Source organism: Mobula birostris, chromosome 22, assembly GCF_030028105.1.
Source record: "Mobula birostris isolate sMobBir1 chromosome 22, sMobBir1.hap1, whole genome shotgun sequence".
Lineage (NCBI taxonomy): Eukaryota > Metazoa > Chordata > Chondrichthyes > Myliobatiformes > Myliobatidae > Mobula > Mobula birostris.
In genome coordinates this window covers 7,677,905-7,703,537 of record NC_092391.1, presented here as the reverse complement: position 1 = coordinate 7,703,537, position 25,633 = coordinate 7,677,905, and the positions used below count along the sequence as shown (strand labels likewise).

Here is a 25,633-nt window from a genome sequence, read left to right as displayed (position 1 = left end):
ATGAAGGCCAGCATGCCATTAGCTTTCTTTATTGCCTGCTGTACTTGCATGTTTGCTTTCAGTGACTGATGTACAAGAACACCTAGATCTCGTTGTACCTCCCCTTTTCCTAACTTGACTCCATTTAGATAATAATCTGCCTTCCTGTTCTTACCACCAAAGTGGATAACCTCACATTTATCCACATTAAACTGCATCTGCCCACTCACCCAGCCTGTCCAAGTCACCCTGCATTCTCATAACATCATCCTCACATTTCACACTGCCACCCAGCTTTGTGTCATCGGCAAATTTGCTAATGTTATTTTTAATTCCCTCATCTAAATCATTAATATATATTGTAAACAGCTGCAGTCCCAGCACTGAACCCTGCGGTACCCCACTGGTCACCGCCTGCCATTCCGAAAGGGACCCATTAATCGCTACTTTGTTTTCTGTCAGCCAGCCAATTTTCAATCCAATCTCCAATACCATGTGCCGTAATTTTGCCCACTAATCTCCTATGTGGGACTTTCTCAAAGGCTTTCTGAAAGTCCAGGTACACTACATCCACTGGCTCTCCCTTGTCCATTTTCATAGTTACATCCTAAAATTCCAGAAGATTAGTCAAGCACGATTTCCCCTTCGTAAATCCATGCTGACTCGGACCGATCCTGTTACTGCTATCCAGATGTGTTGTAATTTCAGCTTTTATAATTGACTCAAATACATGAAAATTACTTCATAATGGATAACAGAAACTAAGGGTTTTTTCCTCTCCAGGGTGCTTTTGAAAAAGTGAATAGTTTGATATAGGAAGCCTGATGTGGTAGTGACAGATGTGATGCATGAAGGTAGCATTCATTAGATTTGAGAAAATGTAGGTTAAGCTTTACTAGGTACAAGATTGGGATGTGAGATAGGTTTTGATCAGGATAAAAACATAGAGATGAAGGGTGCACATATAATAGATTTATAATAGACAATAGGTGCAGGAGTAGGCCATTCAGCCCTTCGAGCCAGCACCGCCCTTCGCTGTGATCATGGCTGATCATCCACAATCAGTACCCCGCTCCTGCCTTCTCCCCATATCCCTTGACTCCACTATCTTTAAAGCTCTATCTAACTCTTCCTTGAAAGAATCCAGAGAATTGGCCTCCACTGCCTTCTGAGGCAGAGCATTCCACAGATCCACAACTCTGTGTGAAAAAATTTTTCCTTAACTCCATTCTAAATGGCCTACCCTTTATTCTTAAACTGTGGCCTCTGGTTCTGGACTCCCCCCAACATGGGGAACATGTTTCCTGCCTCTAGTGTGTCCAATCGCTTAATAATCTTATATGTTTCAATCAGATCCCCTCTCATCCTTCTAAATTCCAGTGTAAACGAGCCCAGTCGCTCCAATCTTTCAACATATGACAGTCCCACCATCCTGGGAATTAACCTCGTGACCCTGCGCTGCACTCCCTCAATAGCAAGAATGTTCTTCCTCAAATTTGGAAACCAAAACTGCACACAATACTCCAGGTGGGGTCTCACCAGGGCCCTGTACAACTGCAGAAGCACCTCTTTGCTCCTATACTCAACTCCCCTTGTTATGAAGGCCAACATGCCATTAGCTTTCTTCACTGCCTGCATATCAAATATTATTTCCATGTGCCACATGATAGATGATTAGGGCTTTGAAAGTGGAGTTGCAAGTGACTTAGTAACACATATCCAGCTTTGTGCAAACAACTTGAATTGGAAGTGAGTAGAGAAATATGTTCATAGAAGAATACAAGCTATTAGCCTTATCTATGGCTGAGGCAATGAAGGGTACCATGGTAAAGCAGCTGTCACTGAATTTATATAAAATGCTAATAGAAGAAGTTTAGAAAGGACAAAGTGAATTTAGAGAAGCCTGTGATTATAGCATGAGGAGGTAAACATTTCAGAAGGCTAAGTATTATATCTTAATTTAGATTGATTGCTTTTGCATTTGATTTAGATTTTTAACTTTCCTTCCAGAAGAATGCATATATTTGTTCAATAATGCTTTGAGGTCTTATTGTTAAACAAGTACATCTACTGTTATATTTAGATGAATTACTTTACAATCCCCTGTTTTCCGAACGTTCGCTTTACGACACCTCGCTGTTACGAAAGACCTACGTTAGTTACCTGTTTTTGCTAACAGAAGGTGTTTTCACTGTTACGAAAAAAGGCAGCACATACCTGAACAGCCAAGCTCCTCCCACGAAACTGCATTCTAGCCAGCATTGCTTAAACACGTGCTTTATCTTGACTTATTTTGTGCATCCGTTAGCAAGATTAGTGCTAAGGTATCGAAAAGCCTAAAAGAGCTCGTAAGGGCACGGCGTAAAACTAGACGTGATTAAGCGTTTCGATCGTGGTGAACGAAGTAAGCACATTCTCTGTGCATTGAACTTGCCTGCGTCCACCATTTGCACTATTTAAACGCAGGGAGAAAGAATTTTGAAAGCCGCCGATGTTACTGTTGGTTCTGCTCGTAGCAAAGTGGTCTCTCTTAGTCGGCATCCAATAATAGAAAGTCTATTGTCTGTGTTCCGTTAAGTTTTCTTATACTTAAGGAGAAATCAGTCAGTCTTTTTAATAAGCTGAAACAGAAAGTACTGGACGATGGTGATGAAAGTGTTGCGAAAGTGGAATTTAAAGGTGGTCATGGGTGGTTTGATCGGTTTGGGAGGCGAGGGCAGCGTTATAGTTTAAGCAGTGGTCCCCAACCTCCGGGCTGCGGACCGATACATTGCCCGCAAAAATACAGTGGTGCAGTGATAATCGGGACACACCCAGCACATCTTTAAGAAAGAAGCCGAAATAAACAAGCTAATTAATTAGGTGCCGCCCGGCACGTAAATGTTGGCCCAGATCAGAGGTAATAGCTGATTGCGTCAGGTGGTTATTTGTATAAGCAAGTGTTTAACTGTGACGAAACTGCAATTTATTGGAGTCTTCCCGATTCTGGTAAGTGAAACTACACTGTACATACATTATTTCTATTTTATATAGTTTGTGTATTTTTATGTGTTATTTGGTATGATTTGGCAGCTTCATAGCTTAAAGGTTACTGGAGAGAGTGTTTCTGCCGAGAGCGCTTTCGCGAGATTTTCGCTGCGCTAGACAGTGCTGCAGGAAAGTATTTCTACTTTATATAGGCTGTGTATTTATCATATCATTCCTGCTTTTACTATATGTTGTAGGTTTTATGTGTTATTTGGCATGATTTTGTAGGTTATTTTTTGGGTCTGGGAACGCTCTAAAATTTTTCCCATATTAATAAATGGTAATTGCTTATTTACTTTATGACATTCCGGCTTACGAGCTGTTTCATAGGAATGCTCTACCTTTGGATAGCAGAGGAAACCTGTATATGAAATACTTTGTAAGTTAAGCTTCTGTTTATTATTATAAGAAAATGTAGCAGTGTGATTATTTTAGCACTTTGCACACAAAAGAGAATAAAAACCTAGAAATGAATGGTGTCAAGTTAGGAAAAGGGGAAGTACAACGAGATCTAGGTGTCCTTGTTCATCAGTCACTGAAAGTAAGCATGCAGGTACAGCAGGCAGTGAAGAAAGCTAATGGCATGTTGGCCTTCATAACAAGGAGAGTTGAGTATAGGAGCAAAGAGATGCTTCTGCAGTTGTACAGGGCCCTGGTGAGACCCCACCTGGAGTATTGTGTACAGTTTTGGTCTCCAAATTTGAGGAAGGACATTCTAGCTATTGAGGGAGTGCAGCGTAGGTTCACGAGGTTGATTCCCAGGATGGCGAGACTGTCATATGTTGAAAGATTGGAGTGACTGGGCTGGTATACACTGGAATTTAGAAGGATGAGAGGGGATCTGATTGAAACAAAAGATTATTAAGGGATTGGACACGCAAGAGGCAGGAAACATGTTCCCGATGTTGGGGGGAGTCCAGAACCAGAGGCCACAGTTTAAGAATAAGGGGTAGGCCATTTAGAATGGAGTTGAGGAAAAATTTTTTCACCCAGAGAGTTGTGGATATGGAATGCTCTGTCTCAGAAGGCAGTGGAGGCCAATTCTCTGGATTCTTTCGAGAAATAGTTAGATAGAGCTTTAAAGATAGTGGAGTCAAAGGATATGGGGAGAAGGCAGGAGCGGGGTACTGATTGTGGATGATCAGCCATGATCACAGTGAATGGCGGTGCTGGCTTGAAGGGCTGAATGGCCTACTCCTGCACCTATTGTCTATTATAAATCTAGGGTAGAGCAACAGCTGACCTTTGCTAGAGTCCTGGCATTTTAATGCAGATTCTTAAATCTTTGACCCTGGTATTCAATGAGCAGAAGAAAAAATAATTACCTCCTGTTAAGGAAAGGCTTAAACTTAATATGCAGTCTATTAGAGCTATAAATTCTTCCCTGTATTTTATTGGAGCTGATCTGTTAATAGAGGTAGAATGTGTTTGAAGCAAATGGATTCCACTTACACTAGCTTAACTTTGCAAATGTTAATACTGGGAAGCTCAATGCATGTGTTGTTGAAATGCTGTGACCAATTGGCAGTGCAAAAATAACACAAACATGAACAATCATTTTAATGGAAAAAAATGTTTATCTGTCTGCTATGAACCCAAGCTTGCTATTTAATTTCTCTTAATCACTCAATTTTTAAAAACATGTCTTATTTACTCTGAATTTTCTCTTCATTTTTCATTCTAAACTGGGTCAAGTGAAAATTTAACCAGATTTGTGTGATGCAATTTTAATGAGTTATGAGCTACTAGTGAGACCTCAACTGAAAATCTACATGAAGTTGTGGTCAGCACATACTATACTATAATGCTGCAGTGGACCCAGATGAGAGTCACCAGGATGAAGCATTTCAGTTATGCGACTAGAGAGGCTAGTTTTTTTTCTCCATAGAGAGAAAGTTAAGAGGGTACATAGATGAGGAATATAAAATTAGGAGGAATATAGTTACAATAGGACATACAAAATGAGGATCAAGCAACATTTATGGAAATGAATAAACAGTCGGAATTTTAGACTAAGACCCTTCATCAAGACTCTTCTTCAGGTCCAGTCATGATAAAGAGTCTCAACCCAAATGCTGACTCTGTTTCTTTCCATAACTGAGTTCCTCCAGCATTTTGTATGCGTTATTCTGGATTTCCAGCATCGGTAGGATCTCTTGTGTTTATAGATACAGTAGGCTGCGGGAAATTACACTTTCCAAAGAAAATTCAGCTGCTGGCAGGGATGTCAGCAGAGCAGTAATGGCATGTATGTTTCTGGGAAAAATGAGGGAGGTGCAGGACATGCATATTCCAAAAATGAAGAAATACTCAAATAGTACAACCATGGCTGACAAGGGAAGTCAAAGCTATTGTAAAAGCTAAAGAAAGGGCATACAATGAAGCAAAAATTAGTGGGAAGATAGAGGATTGGGAAGCTTTTAAAAACCTACAGAGAGCAACTTAAAAAAAGATCATTAGTAGGGAAAAGATGAAATATGAAAGCAAGCTAGCAAATAATATCAAAGTGGATAGAAAAAATTTTCAAGTATGTTTAAAAATAAAAGAGAAATGAGAGTAGACATAGGAATACTAGAAAATGAGGCAGGAGAAATGATAATGGGTGACAAGGAGATGGCTGATGAACTAAATTAGTATTTTGCATCAGCCTTCACTGTGGAACACAGGAGCAGTATGCCTGATGTTGTAGTATATGAAGGAAGAGAAGTGGGTGCATTTACTATTAGAAGAGAGAAGGTGCTAAAAAAGCTGAAAGACCTAAAGGTACATAAGTCACCTGACCAGATGAACTGCACCCTAGGGTTCTGAAAGAGGTAGCGTTAGAGATTGTGGTGGCATTAGAAATGATCTTTTAGATATCATTGAACTCTGGCATGGTGTTAGAGGAGTGGAAAAGTGCAAACGTTACTCCACTCTGAGAAAGGAAGTCATAGACCAGTTAGCCTGACCTCAGTGGTTGGGAAGATGTTGGAGTCAATTGTTAAGGATGAGGTAATGGAGTACTTGGTGACACAGGACAAGATAGTACAAAGTCAGAGTGGTTTCCTTCAGGGAAAATCCTGCCTGATGAACCTGTTGGAGTTCTTTGAAGAGATTACAAATAGGATAGATAAAGGGGATGCAGTGGTTATTGTAGATTTGGACTTTCAGAAGGTGCCACACATGAGGCTGCTTACCAAGTTAAGAGCCCGTGGTATTACAGGAAAGTTACTAACATGGTTAGAGCATTGGCAGATTGGTAGGAGGCAGTGAGTGGGAATAAAAGGATCCATTTCTGGTTGGCTGCCAGTGACTAGTGGTGTTCCGCAAGGGTCGTTGTTGGGACCACTTCTTTTTATGCTGTATGTAAATGATTTAGATGATGGAATAGATGGCTTTGTTGCCAAGTTTGCAGATGATATGAAGATTGGTGGAGGGACAGGTAGTGTTGAGGAAACAGGTAGGATGCAGGAGGACAGACAGATTAGGAGAATGGACAAGAAAGTGGCAAATGAAATACAATGTTGGAAAATGCATGGTCATGCACTTTGGTAGTAGAAATAAATGTGTGGACTTTTTCTAAACGGGGAGAAAATCCAAAAATCAAGGACACAAAGGGACTTGGGAGTCCTTGTGCAGAACACCCTAAAGGTTAACTTGCAGGTTGAGTCGGTGGTGAGGAAGGCAAATGCTGTGTTAGCATTCATTTCAAGAGGTCTAGAATACTAGAGCAAGGATATAATGCTAAGACTTTGTAAGGCACTAGTGAGGCCTCACCTTGAGTATTGTGAACGGTTTTGGGCCCCTCATCTTAGAAGAGATGTGCTGGCATTGGACAGGGTCCAGAAGAAGCTCACAAGGATGATTCTAAGAATGAAAGGGTTATCATATGAGTAATGTTTGATTGCTTTGGGCCTGCACTCGCTGGAATTCAGAAGGATAAAAGGGCATCTCGTTGAAGCCTTTCGGATGTTGAAAGGCATAGACAGAGTAGATGTGGAAAGGATGTTCCCCATGGTGGGAGAGTCTAGGACAAGAGGGCACAGCCTCAGGATGGAGGGGCGCCCTTTCAACATGGATGTGGAGAAATTTCTTTAACCAAAGGGTGGTGAATTTGTGAAATTTGTTGCCACTTGCACATGTGGATGCCAGGTCGTTGGGAGCATTTAAGGCAGAGGTTGATAGGTTCTTGATTGGACATACCATCAAAGGTTATAGGAAGAAGGCTGGGAACTGGGGTTGAGGAGGAGATTTTAAAAAAAAAAGATCGGCCGTGATTGAATGGCAAAGCAGACTCGATGGGCCAGATAGCCTAATTCTGCTCTTATGTTTTATGGTCTTATGAAAACTTTTTCCACCTATTATAAGTTAATTAAAGTAGAAAATATTGACTTAGAGGAATAGGAAAGAGATTTGGAGGGGGTTTGAAGGTGACCGCCTTCTCCCAGAGAGTGGTGAATGCACTTCTGGGGAGAGAGGTGAAAGCAGAGTCCCTGATGGCATTTAAACAATGTCTGGAGAAACAGTTAAATCTCCTGTCATAGAAAGCTATGATGCTGAAAGATGGGCTTACAATGGATAGATTCTCAATTGTCATTTTGGATATCATGAGCCAAATGCCCTGTTTTCTTGCTGTATGAGTCTATGACAAATAGACAAATGTGCTTTTCCCCTTTTATAAACTTTATTTTACAGTAATTAGTTCTCTGAAGGAATTTAAAAATCTGTTGAACTGAGGCAAGTATGAAGACAGAATTTCTTACTCCTCACAGGCAAAAGTGACACTTTCAAATTGTTCTGTTTGCTTTTTCAGCTTTAGGAGTGTATTTTGATAGAATGCTACACATTGAATTTGAGCATTCTGTGAGAGGGGTGAAGAAATTTCTGAATCATGCTCAGCTGAAGCACTAGGGACTGCCCAAAACTGCCAATGAATCAGTGCAATGAAGATCCAAGGATAACTCGAGCAATGTTTTGTTTTGTTGTTGCTAATGGGTATGAGATAAACATTCAGTTTATGAACAGTGGAATGACTGAATTGCACATACTTTCCACACTGAGAATTCTGTAATATAGAGAAATTTGCTTTAAATTCTGATTAGAAGCGCGAAATGTGATCACAGCTTGTCTCAACCACACTATCCAGGTTATGAGTATCTGACCTGTAATAAACTTTAAGGAGAAAATAGTTTTACAAAAAGTGTTTTAATCCATTTATCTGTTACCTAATATTAACGTCTCCACTAAGAGAAATAAAAATTTCTCTCTTCACCTCATAATTTTATAAGCCCAAGTTGATTCTCTGCTCTGCCTTCTCTTTTGTAAAGACAACAGTCTGTCCCTGATGACATCCTTGTAAATATCCCCTAATTGTGTTTACTGCTACCGTACTTCCAGTAATTGAGTGAGCATAATTATATGCTGTATGCCAGCTGTGGCTTAGCTAATTTTAAAAAAATCTTTTTGCAAGAACTCCTTGCCCTTGTTTTAAGCACCAGAGATTCTGCAGATGCTAGAATTCTGGAGCAGCACAAAGTGTTGGAGGAACTCAAATAAGGCAGCAACTATGGAAAGGAATAAAGAGTCTTAAGTTTTGTGGCTGAGACATCGACTATTTATTTCTGTTCATAGATGCTGCCTGTCTTGCTGAGTTCCTCCATCACTCTGTGTTGCCTTTGTTTTTTTGCCTTATCCAGTGAATAAAATTGAGTTAACTACCTGCCTACATTCTGTGGACATATACAATATTCCTTCTGTTTTTTTTACACTTGTTCAACTTATTGTGTTTTTCACCCATTGATTGGCCTTCTCATCCTTCCCCGAACTTACCAAACTAAATTCTACCTGCTGTTTTAATATCCACCTATCTTGCAGGCTGCAGACGTTTTTTGTTTTGTTTGCAAATTTTCCAATCATCTCTTCATTTAAGTTTAAATCACTTAATATTGTGAAAACAGAAGACCTGACTGTTTTGTGGAAGCCCAAGACACTGAATCTTCTATCTACCATTTGACTTTGCTAACTGCCAGAGTCAATTTTAGATAATTGAACACCAGTAGTTAGTGCATTCTGATCGGTGTGATATTGTTGAAGGTCCTAATTTAATTATTTAGGCTACTTCACATTTACTATGCTTTAAATCTCCAAAAATATTCATGCCAATTAGTCATAAATTTGGACAAACAGGAGATTCTCCGAGGACATATGCCAAGAAACTCCACGTTATAACAGCCTTGGATTTGAAGCATAATTTTCCACGAAGTTGTGAATGTCACAGACATGAAAATACTATTTTGGTCCCTTTCTAATCCCAAAATGTTTACTGTTTATTCGTTTCCATATATACTGTCTGCCCTGATGAGTACCTCCAGAAATTTTGTGTGGATTGCCCTGGATTTCCACTATCTGCAAAATCTCCTGTGTTTGATCTCTTTCCTCCCTTCTCCCTGAATAGAATTAAAATTGAAAAATCTTTTAAAATTATGATTTAGATTACAAATGCTAATTCAGCAATAATTCTCATTAGTTCTGGTTTGAAATGATGTCTCATCCTCAACTTTCTTAGAATTAAAATATTGATCATTACTATCTAAAATGCAATTTAGGTGTACTGGTAGTTGATGACAAATTAGTAATCTAGCATCATCAAATCAAAATTTGAACTGAGTGAGGTTAATGTTTGGGCAGCATGGCAACAGTTCCGGTATTACAGTTGTCATGGTAATGCTTCACTGTGCTGGTCTACTAATTGTTTTTCATACAGTACCCCAGAAGTTGCTCCCCTTATGGCATAATGTACATGGTAGATAGACTGCTATTAAGTGGAATAGGTCTGTTTCGCAACAGAAATGCAAGAAGGGTAAATAAGTTTGGGCATGATTACTGAATGTTCAAATTGTTATGTCAATTCTTGTGCCAGCTACCTAAATATGTCTTTGGAAAGAATTTAAAAAACTCGATAGATCTGGTCCGTACCCTCCAAATATCCGGACCTGCCTCTCAGTTTTTTTTTTGCACTACGTTACTTTCCCTTTTCTATTTTCTATTTATGATTTATAATTTAAATTTTTAATATTTACTATCGATTTGTACTCCAGGGAGCGCGAAGCACAGAATCAAATATTGCTGTGATGATTGTATGCTCTAGTATCAATTGTTTGGGGACAATAAAGTAAAGTAGAAGCTGTAGTAAGAAATAGGATCCAGGATGCAATAATGAGTTTTTTAACATTTGTTCAGTTAATAATCAGTATTAAGTGATTAATTATTACACTGGAAGCTTGGCTGACATCTTGCTTTTTGCAGTTGCATGTATGCTCTTGCACATGGGAGGAATTTGATTTTTCTCTCCTTTCTGTGTTGTGGGGGAGTGAGGTGGGTATGGGGATTGGAGGCATGTAAATGTTCTTCTGTCATTTTTTATTAAGTAACACCCAAGTGTTAATGTAAGCATTGACTTTTAATAGTCAAAGGAAGGTCACTGTAAGGTACAGAGGTGCTACACATTCCTGGAAGGTAACCTATGACCTTGCTTGACAGGAAAACATCCTGACATTGCTTTTCCATACTGACTAGTGACATATAGGGCAGATGAATTTCCACTGACTGCTCTGCCATTTCCTTCCATTAACACTTGCTCATTCTCCTGGGTGCCCTCCAGCATTCCTTGCTAAAATATTTCTGAGCACCCTCCTCATCTCAACAGCATTTCTTTTGCTTCAACTGGGAATGAAAGTTCTCACATACCCACCTCCCATCCTACTGAACCTGCTTAATTCTACTTTAATTATATCTTGTTGCAGCCTGCAGCAACATTGAATTGTATCACCAAACTTTTAAATGTGGCGAACTACAGTGAATATAAAGATTTGCGATTAAAAGAAGAGGCCATAGTGTGGTCTGAATAATGTTTTATGAATAATTGTGCATTTTAAACAATATTTCTTGTCATAAGGATTCAAATAAAAAAGCTACTTTTGAATCCTGAAGGAATTTTGTTGTTCTGATACAGTATGTACTCTGTATTTTGTAGTTACATCTGTGTCGCATCTGGACAGCACACAGCTTCTCTAAATTATGTCACTTTTTTGTAAATTGGTGGTTGAATAACCATTTAACTTGAAACCTGAACCATTGAAAGAGTAACGCCATGGATTTCCCTACTGGGGAGCTACTATTAGAAACCAGTCCATTTGCATTTACAGGTTAAAATTAATTGAATCAGAAAAATTAACAATATTACAAGTATGCCTCTTGAGCAATGATCATAACATTTTGCATTATGTCAGGCTGTCAGTCATTGGGCCAGTAGCAGCTCTTTAGAAAATAAAAACATTTAACTAATTTGTCTTAAAATGCATTCATGTAATTTAGTTTTAATTTTGTTATTTAAAAATAATATTTTTAATATTATTAATTTGTCATGAGCACATTTGGATATTTGCTGCTCTCAGTCTGCAATTTCTGACATTAAGTGCACTAAATACACGGCAATATATTACTACTGGTGCTAACTTATTTGGATTACATTTTGCTGTGGCAAAGCAAAAAAACTTATTGGGGCAAATAAGGGGAGAAGGCTGAATTAGAAAACTACATGAGCCCATCTATACTTTCAAGTATTAAAGTATGAAAAAAGTATATTTTTGTTTACTTAATATTGCTGTGTAATTACAGTCATTAAGTCACCAATGCTATTAGTGATTTGCATGGTACATTACAATGCAACTTGAATATAGCCATTACATTCAGTCACAAAGAACACTGCAACTTGCGTACTAAAATGGCAATGTTTGATACTTATAATTTGCTAAACTGGTTAAAGCTATGTAATTTATAACACCAGGCATTAATGTGTACAGCAGATGTCTTTATACCAATATTATTTAAATCGCATAATGACTTTCCTGGTGTATATAAAATTACTGTAAATATAATGTGCAAGTAACACACTTATTTTACCCTATTTTAAAACTAATGGAGATTACAATGATAGAAGCTAACTTTCACATTTTGAAGCAACACACACAAAATGCTGGAGGAACTCAGCAGGCCAGGCAACATCTATGGAAAAAAGAAGTACAGTCGTCCCTCGGTATCTGCGGGGGATTGGTTCCGGGACCCCCCGCGGATACCAAATTCCGCGGATGCCAAGTCCCGTATATAAAATGGCATAGTATTTGCATATAACCTACGCACATTCTCCTGTATACTTTAAATCATCTCTAGATTACTTATAATACCTAATACAATGTAAATGCTAGGTAAGTAGTTGTTATACTGTATTGTTCAGGGAATAATGACAAGAAAAAAAGTCTGTACGTGTTCAGTACAGACGTAACCATCGTAGCTCTTCTGGGAACGCTGATGCTGCCTCGGCATCGGCTGATGCCGATTCTCCCGTGATCTTTAAGTTCTTGAGGCTGTAGCGCTTTACGTAGCTAGCCAGCCATCCCTTACTAGCCTTAAACTCCTTCCTCTCGCTCACAACACAAAGTAGCGAACGAACGAGACGGGAGGTGAACAATGCTCAAACAATGAGTGCTGGAGAGAGACTGAGGATCTGTGAAATGGCGGGAGGCTACAGCAGGATATGCCTACACGTCGCTTCATTCGTGTGGATTCAGCGTAGTGCTCGGCACGCAGCAAATTCAAGTTTTGCGTTTTGGAACTTTCTGAAATTTTTTTCAAATATTTTCAATCCTCAGTTGGTTGAATCCACGGATACGGAGGGCTGACTGTACAACTGACATTTCGGGTCAAGATCCTTCAGTAGGACTGGAGAGAAAAAAAGATGAGTAGATTTAAAAGGTGGGGGTGGGGAGAGAGAAACAAGGCGATAGGTGAAACTGGGGGGGTGGAGGGGGTGGATGAAGTGAAGAACTAAGAAGTTGATTGGTGAAAGAAATACAGGCTGGAGAAGGGGGAGTCTGATAGGACAGAACAGAAGGCCATGGAAGAAAAAAAAAAGGGAGAGGAGCACCAGAGGGAGGCGATGGGCAAGCAGGGAGATGAGGTAAGAGGGGAAAAAGGGAATGGTGAAGGGGGAGGCATTACTGGAAGTTTGAGAAATCGATGTTCATGCCATCAGATTGGAGGCTACTCAGACGGAATATAAGGGGGTGTTCCTCCAACATGAGTGTGGCCTCATTGCAACAGTAGAGGAGGCCATGGATTGACATAGTGGAATGGGAAGATCCCACTTCTGGTGGTCGGAGCGTAGGTGCGTATGATCTCCCAGTGGCCACCCATTTTAATTCCACTTCCCATTCCATTATGTCATCTGGGTACCCTCCAACCTGATGGCATGGACATTGATTTATCAAACTTCCAGTAATGCACCCACCCCCCGCAACTTTGTCGCTCCTTCCCCCCCCCCAACTTTGTCGCTTCCCCCCTCCCTCCTCGGTGCTCCTCCCCCCTTTTCTTTCTTCCATGGCCTCCTGTTCTGTCCTATCGGACTTCCCCTTCTCCAGTCTGTATTTCTTTCACCAATCAACTTCTTAGTTCTTCACTTCATTCCTCCCCCTCCAGGTTTCACCTAACACTTTGTGTTTCTCTCTCCCCCTCCCCCACATTTAAAATCTACTCCTCGTCTTTTTTTTCCAGTCCTGCTGAAGTGTCTTGGCCCAAAATGTTGACTGTACCTTTTTTTCTATAGATGCTACCTGGCCTGCTGAGTTCCTCCAGCATTTTGTGTGTGTTGCTTGGATTTCCAGCATGTGCAGATTTTCTCTTGTTTGTGATTTGATTTCACATTTTGAAGTAGCTTTTAATTGAATTTGATGTTTCCATTTTAAAAAGCAATGCAGATGTTTCAAATAAATTGCTTATTATGATACTGTATTATTGGGAGGACAAATAAACTTATTCAGTCATGGAGACTAACAGGCCTTTTGATCTACTGAGTCTATGCCAACTGTCCATTTTACACTAATCCTTTATTAATCCCAGTCATAAAGTAACACAGCATGGAAATAGACCCTTTGACCCAACTGGTTCATGCCGACCACAGTATCTTGCCTGTTAGTCCCAGTTGCCCTCCAAGCCCCTCTCCTTCACGAGCTTAACCAAATGCCTCTTAAATGTTTCAATTGTACCTGCATTGACCACTTCCTCTACCAACTCATAGCACCCAGTAGCCTCTCTGCATAGAATTTACCTCTTGGGTCTCCTTTAAATCTCCCCCTTCTTATCTTGTATCTGTGCCTTCTAGTTTTGGACTTTCCAACACAGGGGAAAAGACTACTGTCCACGTTATTCATACCCCTCATGATTTTATAAACTTCTATGTGGTCGCCTCTCATTCTTATATGCTCCAAACAATAACAATTCACTGTGGCCAACTTGTTCCTTTAACTTCCCCTCTGGACCAGGAAGCATCCTCATAAGTCTCTTCTGCACCCTCTCCTTTAACAGGCGGACCAAAACTATACACAATATTCTCCCACTTTCTCATCGATATCCCAAGTTCTGCCACTTAAACAGTAGGAGCAATTTACAGTGTCAATTAATCTAATAGCCTGTATGTCTTTGGAATGTAGGAGAAAATGAGAGAAAACTCTCACAGTTGCAGGGTGTACGTGAAAATTTCACACAACTCCTGAAGTCACAATTGAACTCTACTAGTTACACATCACAACATCTTGGTGGATTCTATTTTGAAAGTACCTTTGTTTTAAAAGAAATATATTAAGAACACACCCACATATCGCAAGAACAGAGCAGAAACTGGGTTTCCTGCAGTGAATAATCAGAATCAGAATCGTTTATTATCGCCAAGTATGTGGGCACATACAGAGAATTTGATGCCGGTCCTATGATGTCTTCTGACTTGAGTCTTTCCATCATCTACATGACATGGTAATAGTGTGATGGAATTTTCTGAGCTTTCCTGAAGAGCTTCTGAACTCTTCACCTCTAATGCATGTTTTACCATTTGTGAGATGTACTGCAAGCCAAGATTTGTAAAGCAAGTTTTAATGTGATATGTGAATTACTTTTAAACTATTTCCATAGGGGTGCTCTTATAGTGTCCTCCTCACTGCTCATCCCTTTCGTTAAAAAAAACTAAGAGTTCCTCTCATTCCTGATTGTAGAAACTTGCACTTTGGAATATTCTGGAAGTGACATGAATGGTGACAAATATCCTAATGACTATCTATTTTAGTTATTGTTGAACTTATGCCCTGAAAAAAAAAACAAAATACTTAAGCCACTGAAAGCAATGATAAGGGAACAAGGCTAGAACCATTTCTATTTTTCTCAGAACCTTAAATAGACCTTGCAGCATCATAAGATCTTGTGAAACTGTGTGAAGAGATAACAGGCTTATGCAATGTATAATATTTTTTTCTCTTGGGTAACATCAGTAAGTAAATCAGCTTTCTTGGGCATTAGGGCTGTTCTTTAGAACATGAGATTTCCTCCATTGTATCTGGGTCCCTTCTTTTGAAGGGAGTCTGGCTGTCAGTAAATGGGAGAGGCGCTGTACAATGCAGTGCAAGTTTTCAGATGCAAGTGGTAGTCTCCTCCAGGATTTCACTTATTTAAATGGACAGAGTTTTGAATATTGGGAGTGATGGTGGAAACTAAGTATGCCATGGGGAGGAGTGGGAGAATTTGGCCCATATCAGAATATGCAATAATCTGCTATATTAAGGAAAAAATATGCAGCAAATGATTGTAAGCTTTCAAACTAGCTTTGAAAATATAACATTCATCATTAAAAATTACCTTTGTGGAGTCTTGTGGTTATGTACACAACTTGCAGAAGTAAGTGGGCTATAAAATTTGTGGGCTATCAATGAGGTTTTTGGTTTGAAATTAATACTTAGACTTTAACATTATGAATTGTGATTTAAGAGTTTTGTGGGTGAAATGTGCAATACGGGAGTAAATAGAGTTTTGTGTATTTGGAAGATTTCAATGAGAGCAAGTCCTTGAGGTGAGCTGTGGCAAAGAACAAATGAGTGTTTTATGCTTTGGCTAAGGGTGAAATAAATCCATCTATTATCTTTACACACCTCTTAGAAGTACACCTGTAAAAACTAAAATGTAGAAGAGATGTGAAGACAACCAGTGATAAAGTAACACCGAGAAATGATAATGTTATTTTGTAGCTTCACTTCTTTCTCACTTTCAATGCTTCAGGATTTGGTTAGACTATTTTAAAAGGAGACACAAGTGACTAAATGCTTGTATCTGGAGCAAGAAGCAGGCTACTGGAAGAACTCAGTTGGTCAGAATTGTACCTATGGAGGGAAATGTATAGCCTACAGTCGCTGCCTGACCTACTGAGTTTCTCTAGCAGTTTGTCTTTTTGCTGGCAATTTAGAGTGTCTGGCTTTAGTGTTGGTCTTTGACTCCCACTTTGAGTCTGGTATTGTTATCACGTTCAAATCTGTCAATACAAATGTGGTGCATTTGTAACCTGACCTCCACTTCGGGTTATTGACAAGACTGGGTTCATTGCTGCTTTTAAAACTTTCAAGTTATACCCTGTATAAACTGGAGGAGTGTAATATCAAATAAGGTGTTATACTAGAATTAGGAATGAAATGTAGTGTATGGTGAATATATAAGATTGCAATACTTAGGAATTTTGTGACGCATAGATGTGCATCTGCCCAGCCCCACACATTGAGTGCATGTATCCAGGTTGGTTCTGGCAGGATACCATTAGCAGGGCTATCAGGCAATGAAGGAGCAGAAGATTCCAATAAACTTAGCTCGGTGTTGCAACAGAATCACTGCTGGATCAGCAGATGTGATTTAGAAAATGAGTGTACAGGCATAATCTAGTTTGCTAAACTTCTAAAAAGAAAAGCCTGTCACAGTAATAACTGATAACTGCTTATTATCTTACTATTCATGAGGATATTCCTGTGTAGACATTTCTACATATTATAATAATGATTAAGCTTTAAAAGTACTTAATTGGCTGTATTTCTTGTTCTCTGTTCAGGTTTGCACCACTTGTAAGTCTAAGTATGCTGCTCATGTTACTGTGAATTGAACTCTGTTCCTATTATATTCTTAGAAAGTTTTTAAGATCATGTTGTAATGTGCAGAAATATAGCAGTCAATGTGTCCACAGCAAAGTCCAAAAAGATCAATGAGATGACTAACTATTTTAATGTGATTAACACAGGAAAGTTTGAGTCTTTTGTTTAACATGCAAAATAAGACACTTTTGACAGTAATATTAATGTATTAGACTACTAACTGATTAATCCAGATATTGAGAGTGGAGGTTTTTATATTTGACAGAGGTCGGAACACTACTACTGAACTAAGTTTGCTAATCATTGGCTTTTATAATTACAGAAATAAGCTAGTTTATTAGGTACACCTGCTTGTTAATGCAAAATCTAATCAACCAATCGTGGCAGCAACTCATTTCATAAAAACATGCGGACGTAGTTGAGGTTCAGTTGTTGTTCAGACCAAATATCAGAATGGGGAACAAGTGTGATCTGAGTGACTTTGAACAATGAATGATTGCTGGTGCCATACAGGGTTGTTTGAATATCTCAGAAACTGCTGATCTCCTTGCATTTTCATGCACAACAGTCTCTAGACTTATTGGGAATAGTGCAAAAAACCAAAAAAAAATCCAGTGAGCTGCAGTTTTGTGGGTGAAAACACCTTGTTAATGAAGAAGGTCAGAGGAGAATGGCCAGACTGGTTCAAGCTGAAACAAAGGCGACAGTAACTCAGATAACCATGTGTTACAACAGTGGTGCGCAGAAGAGCATCTGAAGACACAAGTTGAACCTTGAAGTGCTGGGCTACAGCAGCATAAGAGCATGAACATACACTCAGTGGCCACTTTATAAGGTACAGGAGTCTTTGTAAAGATAGGCACTTATGTAATCTAATTCAGGAAGTGCAAGTTAAAATACTGAATTCAATGCACAGTCGTGCTGGTAACAAAATAAAGAGCGAAAGAAGAGATTGAGATGTGAAAATATAGTTATAAAAACTATTTTTCTTTTTAAGTGTCCAACAATTATAATATGAAGGAATAACATACAAGTCTATCTTAAGTGTCAGAGACTTTAGCAAAAATTAATCTGATAAAGTATACCTCATCCTTAATTTGTCTGTCTAATAGATGTTAAATGGGTGTAATGGATAAATTGTGCTGCTTTGTCTCCTCTGTATCTAAATATTTGGTTACTGAGGAAGTTGCTTTAAAAGTGAAGCTTCTGAAGAAGCAGGACAATTCGGACGTCAGCTGAATTTCACATTTAACTATGTATTTGAAGGTGCAGAATTTGTTGATCCATTTACTCGATAACTGAATTCTGATTATGGTAGTAATAGCAAGATTTCCCTTAAAATCAAGGCATTATTTAAAGTCCATTATGGAGGTTGTGCTTTTTAATTAACTGAAATATTGATATGTTGATTTTTTTAAAATTCCAGGACCACCTCTTTGTGCTGCCTTGTGTAATTGAAAGAAATTTCATGATTTGATCTGTAGTTTGTATTGAGTTATGAGCAAGGTTGTAGTGATGTCATGTTATCTAATAATTTCTGTAGGTAGTGTAAAATCATCTTAGGAGGAAGCCATGCTGTCCATTATGCTAGCTCTTTGAGCTATCCAATCAGCTTCACATCCTGGCTCTTTCCCTGCAATTTTTGTGTTTTTGTATCTCCGTGGTTGCTTTCGCATTTGATTCTACCAATTGTTTGGACAGAGGATTACTGAGCAGATCAATTTGTTATGGAAAGAAATGTTCTTCATTTCACTAGGCTTTGCAAATATCTTAAACAACTGCTTATCATACCTGCTAATTGCAATATTTTTCTCTATTTACCCAATCAAAACCTCATATAATTTTTAACACTCCTTAACCTTGTTTGCTATTAAAATAACAATCCCTCTTGAATCTGCATGTACCCCATCCTTTAGTAAACTAATCTAGATGTTGGATGAGAATATCAATAGGCTTAACTCTGATGACCCTATTGTAGAATATCAGTTGCAACTCGTGTAGGATGACAAGTTTGGTGCCAGAGAGCTGCTGCCACTGGTAGAACTTTACTGTAGCACGAGGTTGGAAAGAAAATTGTAGCAGGAGGGATTGAAAAGTTTTCTAACTTTGGAGTTTAAAAACCACCAGCCAAACTGGAAGTTGGTGTAGTGGTGTTCTTTTATTTTCAATCACTCTTCCTTAAATATGTTAAGTTTTCCTTTGGACTCCATAATTTTACGTCCATAATAATTTTTATAAATGGAAAAAAATCTTGTCTCATGAAACAAATATAACATAGTTATAGTTTTTAGTGACTCTAGAGCTGACACTAATGTATCAAAGACGATCATTTCCTGTTCGTTGCAGACCCCTCTGCATGTGCTTGGTAACCTGTTTCAACTTTTGTGTTCCTGTGCTTGTAATTGTGTGCTAACAAATCGCCTTTGTCCACCAAATCAAATGGTGGCTGGATCTGGCGAATTGCTGTCTGGTTTGTATTCAAATCCAGGTAAGGAGTCAGAGTCGTGGAAGGGTCTGGGGCAGTTCAGCAAATAAATCTGGTCAATTTATGGCACCTTGATAGAATTCCTTATTTAACTGTTTAGGACTGCTCAATCTAAAACTTCATTAGTATTGTGTGTAAGCATTTGGATACTCAAAGTACATCTAGGTTTTACACACACAAAACAAAAGATGTGATTAACAGTTTTCAGATGTACAAGATGTAGAGAAAGATGGAGAAAGAATCACTATGTGCTGTGTTTGGCAGCATAGATTACAGATTAAAATTCTAAGCAATTTTAAAACTTCTTAACAAATTAAGATTTGCTTCCACCAGGGTTTGTGAAAAATGATCATTCCAACTCTATTTCCAAAGCCTATTAAGAATTTTATTATTGATCTGATAACAATTCAGCAAATTTTTGAGGACAGCTAAAACAGATGCTAAAAATAGTAGGAAACTGACTCAATACCTAAAGTAATTTGTCTATAAATAATTTCGCCCTTTAAGCAACTGTAGTAAAATTTAAGAATTATGTTGTCATTTTGATCAAACAGTAACGGGATGATAAATTTCTATTGATGGACAGTTCTAATATTTTAAAACTGTTCCCATTTCTGTTATAAAATGTTACGTAGTACGTTTATAGATAGTGCTTTTACTATTTCCCAATTCTCAGTTGAAGTTGTTTTAATTTGTGTTTCTTTAAAAACTGTAAAATAATATTCTTCATATTTCAGTCATAGAACAAAATATTGAATAACCCTTTGGCTTGATGTAAAATTTAGTTTCATATTCACCATTACTTCAAAGCAATTACTGATAGGCTATAAAATAATAATGCATGCTTGAATGACTTTACTGTTTCAAATATAGGCTAGCGTTAATGTGTGCTCGGAGTCGTTCCAAAATAATGTCCTGTATCCCAAACATCCAGCTTTTTTTTCTATGCAATATTGACTTGGAAGAAGAAAATGTTTGCTTCTCTGGACTCATGTTATTATTTAATTCACTTCTGAGAATCTTTACTTTTAAATTATAAGATAATCCGCGTCCAATTTTTTGTAATTTATGTTTACTACTTAACGTGTGTACGAATATTTTGTACACCTAGAATAATTATAGAAAAACTGGCACTATAGCAATGTTTAAAAAAAGAACTTTGGTATAATTTTCTTTATGCTTTACGATGTATATCTCAGCAGAAGCTTGACATATCTTTTATGTTCCCTTTTTTGTCTCAAACTCAGACAGCTTTTGTGAGTAGCAGTGTGCGGATTAAAAGCTTTTAGACAAAAGCAGGCGCGACTTAGAAAAAAAAAGCATGGAGTATTTCCTGTCACTCAACACATTCCTTTTCACTCCCCGCGGAAAAAAAAACTATCACTATTTTCAGTGTTCCTGTATTAACTACATTCTGAGTTTAAATATCTTTTTAAACTATAAATACATATTTCTTAAAGTACAAGTAAATGAAACTAGTAATCTTTTTTCCAAGGCAAGTCAAGCTCATGCATGAGCACCTCACACATCCATTTTTTTCTGCACAGCAGCTGGCTGACCTGTCTCGTCCACTGATGGCCTATTGAGCGACCTGGACTGTCTGGTTTTGGCTTATGCCTTTGTCCATGTCTGGCTGAGTTCCTCTCTGTCTATATTTGTTTCACTAGACCCTTAGGCAGTAATAGTGTTTAGTTACTTGAAGATAAAGAGTTAGAAACAGCACTAGGTTTATGCGATAAATTTAAGTATCTGTAGCAAACTCTTTAAAAGTTATAATTTGAAAGCAGAAAACTTTAACGATTTTCATAGTAATAAATCATGATTCTTAATCCATTCCATGTGCATATTTTTTCCAAAAGTGGTACGAAGAGTCCTTTAGCTCAGAACAAAAGAGCACGTGCTGAAACAGGACTTCAGATACAGCAACAGTATTCCACCAAAATAATTTTAAAACCCACTTCCTCAGCATAACCTTTTGCATCCTTTTTTTTTCTGGTTAGTAACAACAAATAAAAATCTTACCCAACAGAGAGGGAGACCACTCTCGGAGCGACTTGCATTACGTCAGGCAGAATGTTGGATCTTTGTCAAAATTGTTGCAATTACTGTAGGAAGGAAGACGACTTCCCCACAATTGAAACTAAGTTTTTTTTAAAAAAATGGAATTATTGTTGTCAGCTGGCTTGTGCTGTGGCCCGAGGTAGAGTTAAGGCATGAATTTTGCTAGCATATATCAGCAGCTTGTGAGCCTCCCAGACAAGGCATTGATCAGCTCCAGATTTCCTTACAGCCCCTGTCTGCTTCACTGAATTGAACTATATATGACCCAAATGATGGACAGGAGCAAATTTAGTCATGTGCGGTGCTGGGACACAGACCATTCGCTGAGCTCTGGCAGTTTGGAGGCTGGCTCCTGATTGGGCCAGACCATGATCATTGAGACGTGAAGTCCTTACCATTCAAACACTGTTATATAGGGATGGCTGTTTGGGTGTCTGGCTGCCAGCAATTGTCATAGAAAGCTCTTAAGTAATTATTTTCTCCCTTGCTGGAATGTACTGCATGAGTAAGGAGAAACTTGGCTTTGCTGTCATTCCTTTAGACGAATGCTGTATGGATATAATAAGGTACATTTTTAGAGGAGGAAAAAAGATGAATTATCTTTTACATTTTAGAAGTAACACTGTCTTTTGAATATAAAGTTTGTTTTAAAGTTAGTAGCTGGATTCCGTTTGTGAAATTGTTTTAAATGAATAGCTTTTGTTTAATAAGATCTTGTGAAATTGTGCAAGTTGACTTCAAAAGAGAAAATTGCTTTGTTTCTAGAGTCAAAAACCATGCTTTTCTGGATTTCAAATACAACTTTCACAATTGGGTTTTCTAAAAACTACAGGCACGTTTTTCTGATAAGCACATTGGTATTCATAAGCGATGTTTCATCAGTTCAGTTTTGCTGGGTGAAGCTGTCCAATTTCAAATTAAAAATTCAGTAGAATTACAATGTTAACTGATCCATTTGGATGAAAGTTTTATTCCCTTACGAAACAAATTTAAATTAAACATACCTTTCTCAAATTGTTTTTCATGTTTCCAGTTATTCAGCTAACACTATTGAACAATTTCTGCAAAATATATTTTTAAAATCTTTAAAACCCAGATTTAAAAACTTCACAGAAAGATGAAGAATATACTTTCCTTTATTTTGCAAAGGTAAATTAATATTTTCCAGGAACTTTAAAAGAAAAACTTTGAAAATCTAACTTAAGCACATCACAGAAACCAATCTTCCGTCCGTAGACTCACTTTACACTGCGCGCTGTCGGAGAAGTGCTGCTAGTATAATTAAGGACATGACCCACCCAGCTAACAGACTTTTTGTCCCTCTTCCCTCCGGGAGAAGGTTCAGGAGCTTGAAGACTTGTACGGCCAAACTTGGGAACAGCTTCTTTCCAACTGTGATAAGACTGCTGAACGGTTCCTGACCCAGATCTGGGCTGTACCCTCCAAATATCCGGACCTGCCTCTCGGTTTTTTTGCACTACCTTACTTCCCATTTTTCTATTTTCTATTTTCTATTTATGATTTATAATTTAAATTTTTAATATTTACTAATTTTAACTATTTTTAATATTTAATATTTGTAATCCAGGGAGTGTGAAGCGCAGATTCAAATATCGCTGTGATGATTGTACGTTATAGTACTAATTGTTTGGCGACAATAAAGTAAAGTATAAAGTATAAATATTTGAATTAGTGCTGAGGATAGTTTTGTCTAAATTACATTTTTTGAAACATACTTGGTAGTGTTTGGGGTGATAAATAAGCTTATGTGGGTTGTTTTAAATATTGTTAACTTGCAAAAAGCATTCAGAAGAGCCGTTCTTCAAAGACAGCTAGATATTCATAATGAAAAGTGTTATTTCCATGTAATCCTTGTGTTTCTTACTAAAGAATGAAACAGATTTAATTTTAACTTTGAATGTGTAACTACGTCATGGGTGGTTAATTTCATCCTATTTGAAATATTTGATACTAGAAATGTGCAATAGTCATGCATTATACACAAAACCTTGGGTATGCTGGTTGAACTTTTAATAAAACTTTTTTTCAGTCTCTTGATTGAAATATTCATTTTATGTCATAATTAGCATGTAACTACCAATATAGTGACTTCATAATCTTAACCTCCAAAGTGTAGTGACATAGCATTCAATCATACTAGACAGTTGAGCATGGCTTCTATTAGCTTGCCAGAAATATTGGACTTAGGAATTTGGTTCTGGTGTTTTTAGGACATTGGGAAAATGGATCACAGATCTCTAGCAGTAATGGAATTTGCATTTACAGTCAAAATATTCAACTTTACTAATATGGTTATATATACTCTTTGGAACACATGACTGATTTCATTTCAATTTAAATGAGCAAAGAACCATGCCATATTTAGTTATTTTGATTGTGAATTTGTCTCATTAAATACAAAACCACAATCCACATATAGTTATTTTAACTTATTCTAACATGGAATTAAATATTTTAAACAAAGGTTTATTGCAGTGACAAAGGCCAAATAAATTAATCTATTTTATTGGAAGTCAAGCAAAATATGTTAGATTGACCTTTTTAAATCACATTTCATATTTTCAATATATTGTGCTTATTATGTTTTAAAATGTATAGTGATTTTCTTCTACTGTTTTTAGTTTGATGTCATTCCTTGACGTACTGCATTGCAGAAATTTGTTAGCATCAATTGTTGAATTAATTGTGTTATGTACAGTGGGTTCTCTTTCCTGCTCCCACAATCAGAACACTCATTCTGGTTTCAGGTATCATTGATGTTCAATCCTCCTGATTCTAATATTTGTCGTTGATGCCCTCCTATTTCTAATCTACATCAATGATATCTGGAATCAGAATGTGAGTTCTGTTTGTGGGCTGATGACGTCCAGCTCTGCCTCAAATCTCCTTTGTCAGTCTCTTCACTAACTTTGAGTTGCCTGATTCAATTTTGATGAGAATGGAATTTTTAAATAGGAAGGTTTAAATCATTGCCTCTGGTTTCAGTTGCAAGCTCTACTTTTTACTCATGGACACAGTCCCATTTTGTTATTGTCCAAGGTTGAATGGATTGTTAGAAAGCATGATTTCCTATTTGACCCACATCTGCATTGGACTGTATTTCCTTTCCACCAATGAACTGGCCACTTCCACTGTGTCGAAGCCACTCATGTTCATCACAGCCTCCTCTCATCTGCTGCTAAGTTCTTCATGTAGTCATATAAACATAATTCCAGTGTTCTCAAGCCCTCACTTTCATTTTGTGTAAACTGGAACTTGTCCAGGACTTTTTAGTGCCCCTTACCCAAACTTATGCCAGATCCCACTCATTCTTCACTCCTCTACTTTTAATCTACATTAACTGTTGATGTATCCTTGTAGGTTGTAGGTCCTTTTGAAATTGCGGTGTGCTTCCTTGGCTTTATTAATTGACAAAAAGTGCAAATGCCAGAGCTCTACCAGACCTTTACTAAATCTTAGTTAAACATTGGCTGGTAGATTCTGTTAAATCTTGAACACATACCCTAGGAAGTTTGACAGATTATGGATAAAAAGATGAGTTGCTAGAATGCTACCCCCCCGCCCCGGAGAAAAGTTACTTTAGTTGCATGTTGCGTAACTGGGTTAGAGAAACTGGTGTTATAATGTGGAGATAATTTTTAAAAAAAGAAAATGGAGCTATTGAAAGTCATGAATGATTTGGAGTAGGAATACAAAGGTCTATTGATCCAATGGCACAATTGTTGCCAACCAGAGAGGGCAGGATTAAAATTGTCTAAAGACCAAGAGGCAGCAAGTTCTGTATTGGAATGCAGTGCCTGAAAGAGTGAACGTAGATTCAAAAGAGAATCGGATTAAAAACATGGAAGGGAGAGGGACTAATGGTCTATTTATACTAAGGAGTAGGAATGGCAAGATAGGCTGAATAGCCTTAGTTTGTAACTATATCCCTTCTGAAAACTGCAATTTTCAGTACTTCTACTTAAGATGGGGCTTCTATCTAAGTCATTGAATTTCCAGTTCATTTAGCGCTCTTATTAATATTCTAGAGATTTAACTTGGAACATAAAACAGTACAGCACAGGAACGGACACTT

At 37.9% G+C, this 25,633-nt stretch overlaps 1 protein-coding gene and 1 long non-coding RNA gene across 3 annotated transcripts in view; one reads left to right on the top strand and one right to left on the bottom strand.

Annotated features, from left to right (window-relative positions):
* Window positions 1-21,755, bottom strand: part of LOC140186080 (uncharacterized) — a 51,965-nt gene extending 30,210 nt beyond the window's left edge. Inside the window, exon 1 of the long non-coding RNA XR_011882778.1 lies at window positions 21,499-21,755. This is a non-coding gene — a long non-coding RNA (uncharacterized lncRNA). The remainder of the gene's footprint in view (window positions 1-21,498) is intronic.
* Window positions 1-25,633, top strand: part of LOC140186079 (nuclear receptor subfamily 6 group A member 1) — a 316,148-nt gene that overhangs the window by 108,291 nt on the left and 182,224 nt on the right. The gene's annotated exons all lie outside the window — the stretch shown is intronic.